Source organism: Lactuca virosa, chromosome 5 (genome assembly GCF_052849685.1).
Source record: "Lactuca virosa cultivar CGN04683 chromosome 5, Lactuca_virosa_CGN04683_v6, whole genome shotgun sequence".
NCBI classification, from domain to species: Eukaryota; Viridiplantae; Streptophyta; class Magnoliopsida; order Asterales; family Asteraceae; genus Lactuca; species Lactuca virosa.
The window spans coordinates 270,872,318-270,890,624 of NC_136430.1; the positions used below are offsets into that span (position 1 = coordinate 270,872,318).

General features: G+C 37.9%; 1 non-coding gene across 1 annotated transcript; it reads right to left on the minus strand.

Annotated features, from left to right (window-relative positions):
- Nucleotides 1–1,988: 1,988 nt before the first annotated feature.
- Nucleotides 1,989–2,095, minus strand: LOC145117980 (small nucleolar RNA R71). Its single transcript, XR_013712969.1, has one exon. It is a non-coding gene; the product is annotated as a small nucleolar RNA R71 (small nucleolar RNA).
- Nucleotides 2,096–18,307: the final 16,212 nt, after the last annotated feature.

Sequence of the window (18,307 nt, forward strand, 5' to 3'; positions counted from 1 at the left end):
GTTACGAGAATTAAGAACACCGAGAGTAAATAAGATCTACTTTCAGCTCAATTATGCTTCATGTTTACAAAGAGATGATAGATAAGACAGACTCCCCAAAACTCTTATCTAACTCTAAGTAACTCCCCTATTTATAGGAGAACAATAAAGCATACAATTTGTTATGTGTTTTACTTCTGTAATCATGGGCTAATGCCCCTTTACTTTCGTTTAGATTAGATGAACCCTAATACAATTCGTTAGTTTTGTATTTTATTGGATTATTGAAGTTGGTTTAGCTTGAGTTTGATAATTCACTACCTAGTATGTTAAAGTTTCAATATTTGTTTCTTAGATTTCTTGTTGTGTGTAGTTAGACGATCAATTTGATTACATGAATTTCTACCCTAGTTGTTTATGACAATTAAATTGTTACAGCTAGTGATTGATCAAATCCTTAAGTAGGTGATAAAGTTAGATGCTTTAATTGTACTAGAGAGAATTATTTGACCATAATATGTTCTTTGGTTATTTGTCTTGATCTTAGATAATTAATTCTTAAATTCATCATTCATAGCCCAAAATCTTCTTAATTAATTAAGTGTCCAGCTTGTGCTGACCATTGCGTACTAGTTCATGAACTGGTGAAAATATTAGGAGATCGGACCAAGACTTCTAGTAAAATTATATTTGGTAACCAACTGAAATTAATCCATAAATTGAAATTAACCATAGGAAAAGGGTGATTTGAAGCTAAACGGAAGTATCGTTGTTCTCTTGATTAAAAAAATCATCCTTAGCTGTTTGCTTTAGTTTTGAAGTTCTTAGTAACTAATTTAAGTTAATATGAACTTAAAAAATCATATAAAACCCTTAAATTTTATTTGGTTTTTAGTTTAGTTTTTAGCTTTTATTTTCTGAATTAAAATATTGTTCCTTATGATTGACACCTTACTTACTCTACTTTACTACTACACGACTAGGTACACTGCTTATTTGTGTTTTAGCTGAGTCGAATAATTAGGATTATAAATTTATATATTTTAGTGTGTGTGTGTGTGTGTCTGTCTGTGTGTGTGTGTGTGTGTGTATATATATATATATATATATATATATATATATATATATATATATATATATATATATATATAACACATCAAGTTTTTAGCGCCGTTGCCGGGGAACGACTTATTTTAGTTCTAGTGTAATTGTTATTGGTTACTCGATCCTTTTTTATGGGTAGAAACTGCAAAAAGTTAATTTTCAGATTAGTTTCAATTTTTAGTTTAATCCGTTCCCACTACATGTTGATCCACTCCCACGATGTGAAATCTGAACGTTTTCAGTTTTTAGTTTAGTTTGTTTCTGTTTGTTTTTTAGTTGTTTTCTTTGTTTTATTTTAGTAGTTTATGACCAAGGGATCTTCCTCCGAGATTGTGCCACCTCGTAACAATCCTGAATATGCGTTTCACAAGAAAAACGACAAAAAGATCGATGAAAGCCATTCACAATCCAGTTTCAACTCGAACGTGATCTCACCTTTCAAGAGAAAACCAGACGAGCAAGAGAGAGGATACGAAACAGAAATAGAATTCGAGAGCGAGGCTAAAAGCAAGGTAGACAATATGGGAGGGATCACGAGAATGACCATGGAGGAGTATAATAGGTGAATGTGTAATGACAACAGATCGGGTCTCGTACCACTAGAAATTCTAGCCGCGACGAACTTTGAGCTTAAGGGACACATCCTCACTATGCTCAAGGATATTCCATTATATGGGAATGATCATGAGGATTCCTACAGACACATTGAAGAGGTGTTGGACATTGCAAATTATTTCAATGTGCCAAATGTTACACGAAATTCGATGTTGCTAATGATGCTTCCAGTCACGTTTAAAGGAGAAGCAAAGGATTGGCTAAAGTCATTACCATCTGGAGTGATCACAACATAGGCCAACCTACGGAATGAATTCTATTAACAATTCATCCCTCCTTTGAAAATAGCTAAGTTGAGGAATAAAATCCAAAACTTCCAAAAATTAGATGGGGAATCTTTATACGAAGCATGTGAACGTTACAAGGGATTACTTCGCAATTGTCCACAACATGGTCTAAAAATGCCACAAGAAATCTCCACCTTTTACAATGGAATCAATGTGTGCACTCTCCATCTTCTTGATTCTCAAGGACCGATGACAAAGAAGTATCTGGCAACCAACAAGGCCTTAAGCAGAATTTACCAAGCACTCAAGATGATTTAACAAGAGGAAAAGCTAATAGAGATGAAGGACAAGAAAATGTTGCTTCAATAATTGCAAAGCTAGATGCCATGGATAAAAGGATAACGAAGATGGGACAACGCATTCATGGATGCAAGTTGGCTATGACAACTGTCACGGGCCACATCTAACCTGTTGGATTAGATGTCTAAGCCCATAACTATTATTGGTATGAACTCGACCCGAGAGTAGCATGGTCCATTTGGGTTGCAAATCATCAGGATAATTTGTTAGGATGGACTTTTGAGAGAAGAGGTTGTATATCATTTATTAATATATTATAAGCTATAATATATTAATATGCAATCATATGTTAGTATAGATCAAGAATTAATTTGGAATTAATTTAGTGATCAAAAGAGACTAATTAAATCTATGGGGAGTAATTATGGTAATTAGTTATATTTATATGTGTTGGGCTTATGATCCATGTTGGACCAAGTTTATGTATGGATACATAAAGAGTTGGGCCACATGAACCATGGATCATAAAACCCATGGGAATGGATTTGGGTTATACCCATGTCCTTAAAATACCACACATATAAATACAAGCATCTTGACCTAAAACTGTCGTCCCTTATGTGTGTGTGCATGTTCTTGGAGTTCATGAAGGTTTTAGAGTGCATGAAGATTCTCTCTCAAGTCCTACCTTTATCCTTGATGTGTTGTGACTTCATTTGAGGCTTCCACACTATTGGGGATAAGCTCTTAAGGCCAAATACATCAAGACTTCCAGCCACATAAAAAGTATGTTACACTAACTAGTATCTTGTGTAGTTTACATCTTTGCATGCTAGTTATAGGCTTAATACCTTGGACACACCTTCGCATGTATAATTAATGAAAACATAGATCCAAGGTATTTTGGGTTGTATGTGCACCATAGGATGTTGTATTATACCAAAACCCATCAGTGGTATCAGAGTCAAGACTTGTTTTCATGTTATACTTGCTGAAATGGCTTAAAATCGAAAATTTTGGCTTTCTAGGCACTGGACTCGCCGAGTCCATGAATAATTTTATCCTAATCGTCGAGTAGGTTCATACACTCGACGAGTAAAAGCCCCTTACAACATATTTTCGACTTTTAAGGCTAGAATTGGACTAGAATCATTACCCAAAGCTGTTTTTAAACCTATAAACCTGTTTTTGATGTGGTAATGTTCATTCTAATCCAATTCAATAGATAATTGTCAATAGATTCATGTTTTGTATTAGTTTAATGGTTAGGCTAATTACAAGAAAATTGTTTGATTTGAATTATCTTGTTCTTATGAGTTCTTTAGGTTAATAGAAATATTACGTGATAATTTGTTTTCAATCCAAATTGATCTAAATGTTCTTCATAATATGTGTTTTTGTAACTTGTCGTTAAGTTATATGAAAAGTCACATTTATGATTTTTAAAACTTTTAAAATTTTCATAAGTTATAAAAAATGAAGAGTCTCATTTTTAAATGTTTTAAAGTCTTCCATAACTTGTCATCAAGTTATGGAACTTGAAGAGTTTTTCCAATAAAACTACTTTAAACTCATAAGTTATGGAATTGAAAAGTTTTTTGAATTGTTCAAAACTTGCCCTCAAGTTTTGGAATATGTAAAGTTTCCCCGCATGAATACTTTAATTCCAAGTTAAAACCTTAGAATTTTAAAAGTTAAAATTCAACCCTTATACTATTATAATATTATAGGTTTAATATTTATATATATGTATAAGAGTAAGTCAGTCTTACCGTTAGTAGGCCTCATTCACGAAGCCGGTCTATAAGGGGGTATAAGGTTACTGCCTATAAAATGACAGTTTAATGGGTGTCCACTCTCACCCACTGCTTCCTTGACTGGTGGAGGGTCGTTAGCCGAACGGGTATGATAAGGACTATAATTTTCATTAAAATTATAATGATAAATATAAAGTAACTAAACCTTATTAAATTCCCAATCTTAGTTACTTTAGGAAAATATGAATTTGGTGCTAACCCATGAAATTACACTTTGTATCTTACCAAGTCGTTAGTGGAGCGTGTGTGGGTAACCGACACACTAACATGGACTAGTAAGAGTGGAAAATGGTGACTTAATGTTTATCATAGATCGGTGAAGCACGTGTGGGTAACCGACATGTCGATTAGGTGATAAAGATTAAGGGTACCAAGTTAATTTGCATGGTTATTCACACCTTGTTTGTGATCCTCGGCATCCCAGTCACAAACTTGAGAGGGCACAATCGAGATTTAAACATGCCATTGAAAAGTTCAATTAATCTCAAAAGATCTAGGAGTTTCAAACCAATTAAAACCTAATTCCTATTTCGTTTTTCATGGTGGAAATTGGTGAATCGTCATTCGCCGACCTTCAAATATTTTATAGCTTGGACTACGACATCCCTCTTCCAAGTTATAAAATATTGTGTTGGGTCCTAGCCTTAATATTTCATATTGGGTGTTATATTAAGGACTTAAATCAACTAACTTGAATTTCTCTCGTTGTCTAGTTCAGACAACTATGATCTTCCCAAATCCCTTGGAACAAGCTTTCCTAATGAAGATGATGTCCCGCGATTGGATCATGGAAATCATACTTCTCTTCCTCCACCTCCTCCAGTTATTCTCCCTAATCCATAAGTTCTTGAAAAGTTCAAGGTCACTCAAGCCCTATTGGCAAGCAAAGTCTATGTGTGCTCACCTCTTGGAGATAAAGTCACATATTGACAAGCCAGGAGAGTTGGGTTTCAAGGTCTTGAGGAAGTTGGTTGTTGACTAGGTTCTTCAATCAATTTCTAAGTCACATAGTGAGTTCCTTTAGGACTACTACATGACAGACCATGACATGACCCTTAATGATCTTACCTATTTGCTTGATGCTGCTGAATCAGCAATGATTTAGAGCACTGGTAAAGCAAATTTGATTGGAAGACCGACTTACCAAACTTTTCATGGACACCGACAATGGTAACATTAGAAATTCAGAAAAGCTTCCTCTTCCTAATGGAAAGGGATTGGCCATAGTCAACTCGGTTGACCAAATGGTAAAGAGAAAGGCTAAGTCTGAGATAGTCTCGTATACCATTACCAAAGAGTCCATATGTCTCTATCGCCAAAGGAAGGGGCATTGGTTGCGAAGCTGCCCTATTTACCTGAAAGATCATAAGGATGGTAAAGTTAAAAAGTTTGACTCTACTTCGGGTAAAGTCCACTATCTAACTCTATTAAGTTCCTATTTTGAGATTCTTATTACATGATGTGACTAGGTCACATTTTGATGTTTTAAGAATCAAAGAAAAGAGAGGAAGCTTAAAGGAAGAATATGCTGATTCTGATCGCGAAGATGGATTTCGATCGCATGGTTCGGTGATCAGAATTTTGAGCTGTTGCTTAAGAGTTGTGATAGATTGCTTAGGAATAGATAGCAACATATTTTTCATATGCATTTGCATTGTAAGGATATGTTTTTCCGCAAGTTTTAAAATAAAGGAAATTTTTTTGATTTTATTTATTTTAAGTATCCTTACAATGGAATTTGTGGAAATTGTTGTTTATATGATTCCATTTATAGCAATATTGGAAAATGGTTTTGATTCTTTCATTTGTGGTAGTGTCATAATTTACCAAATAAGGAAAAGATTCTCATCACCCAAGTTTCAGTTGGATAGAAACTTGGAATCATGCAACTTGTAATGTATGATGAATGAGGATTTTCATCTTTGGGAAATTAAGACTAATTCCTTGATCACATGTATATGTGAGTCAAGTGAAGGACTAAGGGATCGATTACACATTCTTGTGCACTGGTCAAGGTCCACCACAAGATCAATAAGACTATTCGTCATGATTTACTAAAATTTAGTGATATGGTTATACTTACAAGTTTAAGTGAAATTCTGAAACATTGGAAAAATTTCAATGTAAGGCAGGACGAACAAGAAGAATCAAATTAGGCAGAAAGATAAAAGTTTCTCCAATCTGAAAAGATGGGACAGTACTTGAGTATCTTGTTTTATGATTATCTTAGTGGTTTTGAAACCATATCACAATTCATTCTCTAAGGACATCTTAGTGCATTTGTTTTGGCTAAGAAGAGGAATCGTGGATTGTTGAAATGGTTAAAATCAAAAAGATGAATCATACTTCGTTCCAAAACAAGTCTTACAGTCATACTCCAAGATTGTAACTTGAGTGACATAATTCTTAGAAGGTTTATAACACTTATCAAATGTAAAGTAAAATGTATTCTACTCTTGTACATTTGAATTTGGTAAGTTGTGATGTTTTGGATAAAACAAAGACCAACTAAGACCAATTGAGTGAAGTGTTTTTTTTGTTTGATGACAATCAACACTAACTCTTGAATATTTGTTTTTGTCAATGAATGGTTCTTGACATGAGAAATATATATGTCAAGGGGTCACCGGGAGTCTTAAAGATCTTGAAAAGTTTAAAGAACTGATCAAGAATAAAACATGTTGTTTATCACTAGCACACGACTTGAGATTTGTAACCTACTGTGTCGACATATTCTTGTTTCTGTGCCCATTCCAGTTAAAGTTGACTATGCATCTGAGTTCTATGAGTTCTCAGTTGTTTTCATAACTACTTGGAAGCAATGGTAGGCCTTGTGCTACCAAGTGGCAAGAAGTTAAGATTGCACAAGTTCAGTCCATATGAGTTTGGATTTGTCACTAACCTTGTCTTGTGATTATGGTTTTGACAAATTCACATGGATAGGAATACATACACCATAAAATCTAAGTGTCATAAGGTTTCTCTCCGATTCATGAAATGATGGTGAGGAAACTCTTTCACTAAGTAGATTTTAAGTAGATAGCAATTGTGATATTTGCATTCTCAAAGTCATTAGTGGAGCGTGTGTGGGTAACCGACACACTAACATGGAATTGTGAGAAATGGCAAAGGTCTAAACAATTGAGACTATGATCACGACATCCCTTTTCATAGTTCTAAAAATTGTTTAGACACACATGTGAGCTATTTAAGGAAAGGTGTATGATATTGATAAAGTCTTATCAAAGCATCTCGTATCAGAAATCTGAACTTTGGTAAGAAAGTCAATAAAGTATTGATTTCTAGAAATCCAGCTGATTTTTTAGTACATGTCAAATCTAGTGGGAGCATAATGGTTATGCTAGTAATTATTATGCTAGTGGGAGCATAATCAATTATGATAAATGTTGCAAGTTAGCAATGTTAATTATAGAAAACAAAAGTTTCAATTGGGTAAAAGTTGTTTTGCTATAATTAAGGGAGAGGAAATTATACCTCATTTCAATTCTAAAAGCTTAGATTGAGATTTTAATCATCTTTAGTCAAGGATATATATATATGAATTTTATGTTGGAATGGTTCAACATAAGGAAATTCATATATATATATATATATATATATATATATATATATATATATATATATATATATATATATTGCATTCTCAAAATTCGATTATGATTACGGCATCCCTCTTCATAGTCGAATTATGAAAAAATGGCAAATAAAAAATATTGTAGCAAAAGACTAGTTTAGGATCATGTCTTTATGTGAGACATCTTGAATCTTGTCCCATATGCTTCGGGTATAGGATCGATTACATGTGCTATAATATTCATCCGTTCTAAATTTTCCAAATGCCTAGGACATTAAGAGGGGAAAAGGTCTAGAATTGGATATGACTAAAATGATTAAGCAATTTTCGAGGACAATCTGAGGTTTACCAAAGATTGGTTGCTCATGGACAGTTGGAAGTATGATGTAAATTTTTGGAAAGGACCATATTGACATATTTTGAAAAGAGGCGACTCTTGTTCGGAAGTGATAGTCAAAATGGGAATGTGGAAATTTTTTCCATATTGGGAGTTGGATATTAAGAGTCTATGAGAAAGTTAGAAACTTAATGCAAGAAGGATGTTCAAAGGAATGTACTTTGAATTTGAGACTTCGTTTCTGTTGGAATACTCTGTAATGTCTGTTGACAAGTCTTTGTGACTTTTTGCATAGTCATTACAAAAGGATCAATGCATATAAGTTTAGAATCTAATAGATTTTGGTAAATGGCAGTAATTTGGAATTCTTACATTTACGATTTGGATTGGGGCTTGTGAAATGAGAATCATTGGAATCATGTTCAATTGGTCTATTTCACAAAGTAAGGATCATAGACAAACATAGTGTGTATACTTGGAGTATGGCATAACTATTGTTTGGACAAACATAGTGTGCATGCTTGGAGCATGGCATGACTATTGTTTTGATTCAAGTATAAAGTTGATAATTTGAAACATTATACAATGAATAATGAGTAATCAATATGGTGTTTAAATAAAATGTGTTTTATTTACTCTCAAAGGTGCTTGGGGCCATATAGGATTAGTATTATTCTTGTGTTTCACTTTGCATGTTTTGACTTCCCGAATAACTAGGTTATTCAAACTCTCCATAATCAATCATACGTTGGAAGTAGGTATGAATCAAGACTGTCATGAATTGGGTTTGTAGATGTCTAAAGTGGTTAGACATAGCAAAAGTTGCAGCAACATTCAAGAATGCTCCTGGAATGAGATTCGAGTATTGGATTAAACCCACGCTCATTTCAAACACTTCATGGATTTTATCACGAGTGATCATGAGACGATAATATCTTATATTCTTCAAACAAGAGATATGAGTTGCAGTCTACAAGTCGGTTACACATTGATTATGTGAAAACGCACCAGTAACTTGGTGTTATAAAACACATTTTTGTGTGTGATTTGGTGTGTATATAGAGCAAGCATATGAGTCAAAGTTTATCCATTACTTTTACCATTAGAAGGATAAAAGCGATATTTGTTGGCCCCTCGATGATTTAGTGATGACAAACGTAAGTGCTCGGCCGGGCCTGGACTGATTTGATTTGTTCAGTTAGTTAGTCGTCATAAATCGGAAATCGGGAAACAACAGACGGACAGAGAGAATGATTATAATCGATGTCTCAGTCCATATGATATCTAGGATGGAGGAATATATGATCCCTTATCTAATGGACATGTCATTGACTAGGTCAAAGTTCGACAGCGGCTTTTAAGAGCTACGATTGCTAGTCGGGTTTTGGAGTCATACTCGAATAATAGTTTTAGACTTATCCATGTGGGAGACTGTTGGATTAGATGTCTAAGCCCATAACTATTATTGGTATGAACTCGACCCGAGAGTAGCATGGTCCATTTGGGTTGCATATCATCAGGACAATTTGTTAGGATGGACTTTTGAGAGAAGAGGTTGTATATGATTTATTAATGGACTAATATTATAAAAGCCCTAAATTTTAAACTCGTAATTGGAAAAATCCCTAATATTTTTTTTACTATTGCTGTGGCCACAACTTTCTCGCATAATTATCACTGTAGCCCATTTAACGAGTTTTATGGTTAACTTGGTTAATTTTTTGCAAAATCAGTCCCAAAAGTTCAAATTTGGTCCCTGAGGTTTGCAAAAAATTACGCCACATGATGTTTTAACTTTATTTTTCGTTTTTTGTATACTTTTTTTTTATTTTCTTTTTTTTTATAAATATATATACATTTTTTATTTCTGTTTTTGTATATACTTTATTTATTTTCATTTTTTAACTTTATTTTTTCATCAATTTGATTTTTTTTACCTTTTTACCTTTTTTTTCTATTTTATAGTGCATATATAGAGTATATTAGATTTTTTTTTTGTTTTTTTTTTCATATTTCTTTTCGTTTTATATTTTAATTTTTTCATCTTTTTTTTATTATTTTTTTCTTATTTGTTTTCCAATTATTTGTTTTTATTTTTTGTATTTTTAACTTTTTATTGACCTTTTTCAAAAAATATAAATTGTATTAATATATTAGATTATATTACAATTTATATAATTTATAGTTTTTGTAATTTTTTTTATTTTTATTCAAGTAAATAAATTTGTTATGTTTATATTTGTAATTTCGTTCTAACTTATTTTCTTTTTACTTTTTTTTCTTTAGTGCTATTATATTTATGTTACAAAAAAATGAAAATTAAAAAAAAAATTAGCTTGTTTATTGAGAATTAGTGTTTCAATGTGTTATATAACTTGGAAATTAAATCATATTTTTATATGTGATATCAATAGTTTAAATTCAAGATAATATTTTTCAATTTGATAATAGACTAAAAGAAAATAATAATAATAATAATCGGTCTCTATAAAAAACTTGTTATAGTAATTTATATTAAATTCGAGTTCGTTTATTTGAATGAAAATAAATAAAAACATTAGAAAAACCATAAATAACTAAGATAGAAAAAAATAGAAAACAAAAGGTATAAAAGGTAAAAAAAAATCAAATTGTTGAAAAATAAAGTTAAAAAATGAAAATAAATAAAGTATATAAAAAAAGAAAATAAAAAAATATATATATTTATAAAAAAACCGAAAATAAATAAAGTATACAAAAAATGAAAAATAAAGTTAAAAAACCATGTGATGTAATTTTTGCAAACCTCAGGGACTAAATTTGAACCTTTTAGGATTGATTTTGCAAAAAATTTAACCAAGTTAACCATGAAACTCGTTAAGTGGGCTAGAGTAATAATCATGCGAGAAAGTTGTGGCCATAGCAATAATAAAAAATAGATTAGGGCTTTTTCCAATTACGCGTTAAAAATTTAGGACTTTTATAATATTAGTCATTTATTAATATATTATAAGCTATAATATATTAATATGAAATCATATGTTAGTATAGATCAAGAATTAATTTGGAATTAATTTAGTGATCAAAAGAGACTAATTAAATCTATGGGGACTAATTATGGTAATTAGTTATATTTATATGTGTTGGGCTTATGATCCATGTTGGACCAAGTTTATGTATGGATACATAAAGAGTTGGGCCACTTGAACCATGGATCATAAAACCAATGGGTATGGATTTGGGTTATACCCATGATCCTTGAAATACCACACATATAAATACAAGCATCTTGACCTAAAACTGTCGCCCCTTATGTGTGTGTGCATGTTCTTGGAGTTCATGAAGCTTTTAGAGTGCATGAAGATTCTTTCTCAAGTCCTACCTTTGTCCTTGATGTGTTGTGACTTAATTTAAGGCTTCCACACTATTGGGACTAAGCTCTTAATGCCAAATACATCAAGACTTCCAGCCACATAAAAGGTATGTTACACTAACTAGTATCTTGTGTAGTTTACATCTTTGCATGCTACTTATAGGCTTAATACATTAGAAACACCTTTGCATGTATAATTTGTGAAAACATAGATCCAAGGTATTTAGGATTGTATGTGCACCATAAGATGTTGTATTATACCAAAACCCATCATAACCAAGGATTATGATCTAGATGATTATAGGAACAGGAAAGCACAAGTATGATATTCAAGTAGTGACCAGTATGATGAAGTTTGTAGAAAACCTAAAAAGGAATGGAAGCCCTATAAAGAATATACAAAAGAAAAATAGGAGAAATACCGAAAAAAGGGAGAGGGTTTTACCAAAAAGAGAAAGCACCACTCGAGAAAAAACTCGATCTCGAATTGGTGTTAGCTAGGTTTCTGGAAGCTTGTGATAAACGGCATAATGAAGTACATTGAGAAATCAACAAGAATCTGTATCGAACATAGAGACTCAAATTGGACAATTATCAAAAGTTGTGCAAGAGTGTTTAATTCCTAGTAATTTTGATCCAAAACCGCAATCACATATGATAGCGAAATCTACTGACGAAGTAACCATTTTTGAGCCTATGATTATCCTCGAAACAACCACAGAGCAACTCGATCAACAAACAAAAAAACTGGATGAAAAAAAGAAATTGGGCTCTCCTCAGTTTTCACGACGCGACGAGTATGATGTAACGTCATGGCCCCTGCAATAAAGTTATAAAACTTCTCCTGTTAAGCCTTATCATCAACCAATTCCTTATCCATCCCGGGCAAGACAGAATCTATTGGAGAAAGATCATAAAAGGTTTATTGAGCAAGTAAAGGGAATAACGATTAACACGCCATTCATCGAGGCAATTTCAAAAATTGTAACGACGTAATTTTTCAAACCAATTTTTTTTCATTTTTAAAACACATAAAACTCATATATTATATTTCATAAAAATCACAAGTGTCTCAAATGTCAACAATCCACAAGTGTAAATCACAATCCCGGAATCATAAAATTAATCTCTCACCAGTGTGTACGATCATGTCGGTGCCTTCCCGCGATCCTCGGAACTACCTAAAACACATAACACATAACACGGTAAGCACAAAGCTTAGTGAGTTCCCCAAAATACCACATACAACACATTAGGCACTCGAGGCTATAACTCTGTAAGACCCTCCGGTCAATGTGTCTCAGTAGAACCCTTCAGTCCCACGGCTCGTTGGACCCTCCGGTCCGGTCTGGTTGGGACCCTCCAGCCCCATGGCTCGTTGGACCCTCTGGTTCGGTCTGGTTGAGAACCCTCCGGTCTCATAGTACGTTGGACCCTCCGGTCCGTTCTATGTATGACATAATATAACATACAACACATATATCACATAGAAAATGCATAACTCGAGCAAGCGCATAAGACCCTCTGGTCACACATAAATTACCACTCTAGGTAAAGTATAGTGAGAAGACTCACCTCGTAAGCTAGCTAGTAAGAATCTCGTGCTCGGAAATCATCGATCTAACCTCCGCCTATCATATTAGATAAGCATCTATAATCAATACGCCACTCTTACTCAAATACACCAAAAGTCCTCTTACTCTCTTTCTAACCCTTGGAATGGGTAAAAGACCATTTTACCCCTCCCTGGTCTCAAATGCTCATATTTGACCCAACCATAAAGTCAACAGAAGTCAACATGAGTCAACAGTCAAAGTTGACCTGAATCGCCGAGTGCACTCTTGTGACTCGCCGACTCCATTCGTATCCTCAGAGCTCTCCCTAGGGTTTCACTCAGCTCATCGATTTGACTTCCAACTCGACGAGTTATCACTGGGTCAAGAACGTTGGGGCAACCCGATCCGACTCGTCGACTCATCTCACAGACTCGGCGAGTTGACTCATTCGGATTTCTCTTTTAGGCACCTGAGGTCAGATCTGCAACTCCAACCTCTAGATCTAGCCTCCTAATATCCAAAAGTCACATAAAGGTTTGATCTTGATGACCATGCGTGGCATATATTGCTCTATATGCCATCACCACTCCATTAATGCTTCCAAAACACAAGACGCCATGGTTGATTCACTAAAGCTCTAAACTTTTGGACTCTCTAGACCTCACAAGGTCCAGATCTGAAGTCTAAACTCGAAAAGGGGCTTGATGCATCCAAAGCCCCATCAAGAAGGTGTTACAAGCCCTAAATCTCAAGAACATGAGATCTAATCATCCCACAAGAAAGGTAAAAAGCTTTTTATCTTGATCTGAAGCTTGAGATGAAGAAAAACCAGATCTACTAGCCCTCCCTTCTTGATCTTTGAAGGACCTTCCTTCCTCTTCAAGGAAATGAGCCAAACTGAACACAAGATTAGCTATCCTCACCACTCTAGCTCACTATGGATGTTAGGGTTTCTCTCAGGGGTGTAAGGGTTCTCGTGAGGCGAAATAGAGGCTATAAGTACCCTTAAATAGGCCGCAGGCCCAAGAATTTAGGGTTTCCTTCATCAGCGCTGACTCGTCGAGTTGCCTCACAGACTCGTCGAGTCCATTCATTAATCCACGTCACCAGACGCGATTCTACTCGACGAGTTGGGGCACCAACTCGTCGAGTCACTCCACAAATCTCAAATTAAATGATAAAATAATATACCTGCGAATCCGGATGTTACAATTCTCCCCCACTAGAATCAGACTTCGCCCTCGAAGTCATGCTCAACAAATAACTCTGGATGTTGCTCCCGCATCTCTGACTCCGGCTCCCAAGTCAACTCGGATCCCCTCCGATGTTGCCACTAGACCTGAACCAGGGGCACTTCCTTGTTCCTTAGAACCTTCAACTTTCGATCTAGAATCTTAATCGGCCTCTCAATATAATTCAGGCTCGCATCTACCTGAATGTCCTCCAGTGGTACCACTGCCGTCTAATCGGCTACACACTTCCTCAGCTGGGACACGTGGAAGGTGTTATGGATCTGACTCAACTCCGCAGGTAGATCCAATTGGTATGCTACTCAACCCACTCTGGCGGTCACTCTGAAAGGACCGATGTATCGGGGTCCCAGCTTACCCCGCTTCTGGAATTGGATCACCCTTTTCCATGGGGATACCTTCACAAGCACAAAATCCCCGACCTGGACTTCTAGCTCAGACCGTCGCCTGTCCGCATAACTCTTCTGGCGACTCTGTGCCGTCAGAAGCATCTGTCTGACCTGCTGAATCTGCTCGGTCATTTTCAGCACTATCTCCGTGCCACCCATCATTCTCTGTCCCACTTCTCCCCAGCAAATGGGAGTCTGAAACCTTCTCCCATACAGAAACTCAAAGGGAGACATACCAATACTCAAATGGTAGTTGTTGTTGTAGGAAAACTCATCCAGTGGTATGTATGTGTCCCAACTCCCCTCGAAGTCCATGACACATGCCCGCAACATGTCTTCAAGCGTATGAATCGTCCGCTCGCTCTGCCCGTCTGTTTGTGGGTGATACGCCGTACTGAAATGCAAGCACGTGCCCAGCTCCTCATGAAACTTCTTCCAAAACCTGGAAGTGAAACGTACGTCTCGATCTGACACTATCGATATCGGCACGTCATGACGCGCTACCACTTCTCTCACATAGATCTCAGCCAATCTCTCCACGGAAGAGCTCTCACTAATAGCAAGGAAGTGAGCACTCTTCGTCAGCCGGTCCACGATCACCCAAATTGCATCAACTCCACGCGCAGTCCTTGGCAACTTGGTAATAAAATCCATCGAGATTTGCTACCACTTCGACTGGGGAATCTCAAGAGGTTGCAATGGACCATGTGGACGCTAGTGCTCTGCCTTGACCCGACGGCAAGTCAAGCACCTCTAAACCACCCATGCAATATCCTGTTTCATACAGGGCCACCATTAATCCCTCTTCAGGTCCAAGTACATCTTAGTAGCCCTAGGATGGATCGAGAATCTCGATCTATGTGCCTCCTCCATCAGTATATGCCGATCCCCGCCCGTATAGGGCACCCAAATCCGCCCTCGGAAAGTCATAAGTCCTCGGCTATCCGTCTCAAACTCGGACACATGCCCAACCACCCGCTCCCTCTTTCGGTTCTCCGGTTTCACGGCCTCCGACTGGGGCTCTCGAATGGTATCCAAAACTGGAGTCATCACTGTCATCCTCATACACACATATCGAATCGGGGCACTCACAACTTTACGGCTCAGGGCGTCGGCTACCATGTTAGCCTTGCCCGGATAATACAATATATAACAATCATAGTCTTTCACCACATCCAACCATCTCCTCTGCCGCATATTCAGGTTGGGTTGATACACGAGATACTTCAGGTTCTTATGGTCCGTGTATATGGTACACCGAACCCCATACAAGTAGTGGCGCCAGATCTTGAGGGCGAACACCACCGCCCCTAACTCTAGATCATGGGTGGGATATCTCGTCTCGTGAGGCTTCAACTGCCTCGATGCATATGCTATCACGTGGCCCCTCTGCATCAACACTACACACATCCCTGAGATAGACACATCACATTAAACCACAAAGTCCTCCACTCCCTCCGGAAGAGCTAGTACCGGAGCTTCGCACAATCTTTGGCGAAGAGTCTCGAATGATACATGCTGGTCAGGCCCCCAAACAAAAGTAACACCCTTCCGGGTCAATCTGGTGAGAGGAACCACAATTTTGGAGAAATCCCTGATAAACCTCCGATAATAGCCGGCCAATCCCAGAAAACTCTTGACCTTGGATGGGGATCTCGGCTCCTCCCATCGCATGACTGCCTCAATCTTGGCCGGGTCGACCAATATCCCATTCTGATTAACGAGATTCCCTAGGAACTGGACTTCTCGTAACAAGAAATCACACTTGGAGAATTTGGCTATAGCCTCTCCGATCTCAAAACCCCCAAAACCTCTCTAAGATGCTCCTCGTGCTGTTCCCTGGACCTGGAGTACACCAGGATATCATCGATGAACACGATCACCGATCGATGCAACATGGGCCTGCACACCCGGTTCATGAGATCCATGAACGCTGTCGGTGCACTGGTGAGCCCGAAAGGCATCACCACAAACTCGTAATGCCCATAACGCGTCCTAAAAGTTGTCTTCTGAATATCCTCCTCGCGTACTCTCATCTCGTGATACCCTAATCTCAAATCAATCTTGGAAAACCAAGATGCACCCTACAATTTATCGAACAGATCGTCGATCCTCGGAAGTGGATAACGGTTCTTGACCGTCAGCTTGTTCAACTCCCGGCAATCAATGCACATCCGGTGTGAACCATCCTTTTTCTTGACAAAAAGGATCGGCGCTCCCCAAGGCGAGCTACTCGGTCGGACAAAACCCTTCCCCAACAGCTCCTGAAGCTGCGAGGATAACTCCTGCATCTCTGGCGGTGCAAGGCGATAAGGTGTCTTGGCAATAGGCGCCGCTCCCGGAACCAAATCAATCCGGAACTCCACCTGCCTCTCGGGAGGCACGCCCGATAACTCCTCGGGGAAGACATCCAGAAACTCTTTCACTATCGGAACCTCGGCGATAGAACTCGGTCTTTCAACAACAACTTGCGTATCCATCACATATGCTACAAAACCCATGCAACCCTGCTGAAGACTCTGTCTGGCTCTGGCAGCCGTGCAGAATGCTGACCCAGATCGGGTAACCTCTCCATACACCGTAAGCACTCCCCCACTAAGATCTCGTATGCTCACTAACTGACGCTCGCAGTCAATTACAGCTCCAAATCGACTCAAACAGTCCATGCCCACGATGACACAGACGTCACCCATCGCGATCTGTACCAGATCTATCGGAAACTCAACACCAAAAATCTCAAGCGCATATCCTCGCATCACATCAGTAGCTGGCACTGCATGCTCATCTGCTATAGAAACTCTCAAAGTTCGACTCAATGCCTCACCTTGGGTACTGATGTGGCGACGAAACGTTAATGACACGAAGGATCGACTCGCACCAGAGTCAAATAACACCAAGGCAGGTACGAAATTCACAAGAAAAGTACCTATGCATATCACAATATAAGCACAATATGACTGAAGATAGAATAAGTAATAGAACACATACGGGCCACGACATCAGGTGTTGCGCGAACCTCCTCCGCTGTCAGCTGAAAGGCTCTCCCGCGAACCTTCGGTGCCTCGGCGTTCGCTGGCCGACTCTCTGTAGCTCGAGTAACAACAGATGCAGATCCCTGCGCTGATCCCTGTAGCAGCTGGGGACACTCGGCCTTCCGATGGCCGGTCTGGTTGCAGTGGAAGCAGACTGAGAATCCCTTGGGGCAATCCCTCACTATATTCCCCTCCTTGCCACATTTGTAGCAACATCCCTCTCGACATGTACCCTCATGACTCTTGGCGCGCTTCCCGTAAGTGCGGCCCTTCTGGCCCCCAGCTCTGGTATCAGCGGGCTTAGGCAGCTTTGTCGCCGGCTGCGACTGTACTGGCCTTCAGTACCTACCCCGTGACTCCTCCTCCTCCGTGGTCTGCAACTCAAGCTCAATCTCCCTTCTCCTGGCATTGGCCTGAAGCTCAGCCAATTTCCTATACGACGAGTTTGCTACGAACTCTCGTATATCTCTCCTCAGTATGCTCAAATATCGGCTCACACGTGCCTGTTCAGTGGACACGTGCTCAGAGCAAAACATCGCCCTCTAGTGAAACATCCTCGAAATATCAGTCATTGATTATGTCTTGTGCTTGAGAGACAGAAACTCCTGCGCCAATCGTTCCCTCTCCTCAGGGGGGAACAAACTCGTCTCGGAACATCTGAACAAACCTCTCCCATGTCACTGCAGCACGATCCACAGAGGTAAAGCTGGCTTTCACAAACTTCCACCAGTCCTTCGCTCCCAAGCGAAGCTGG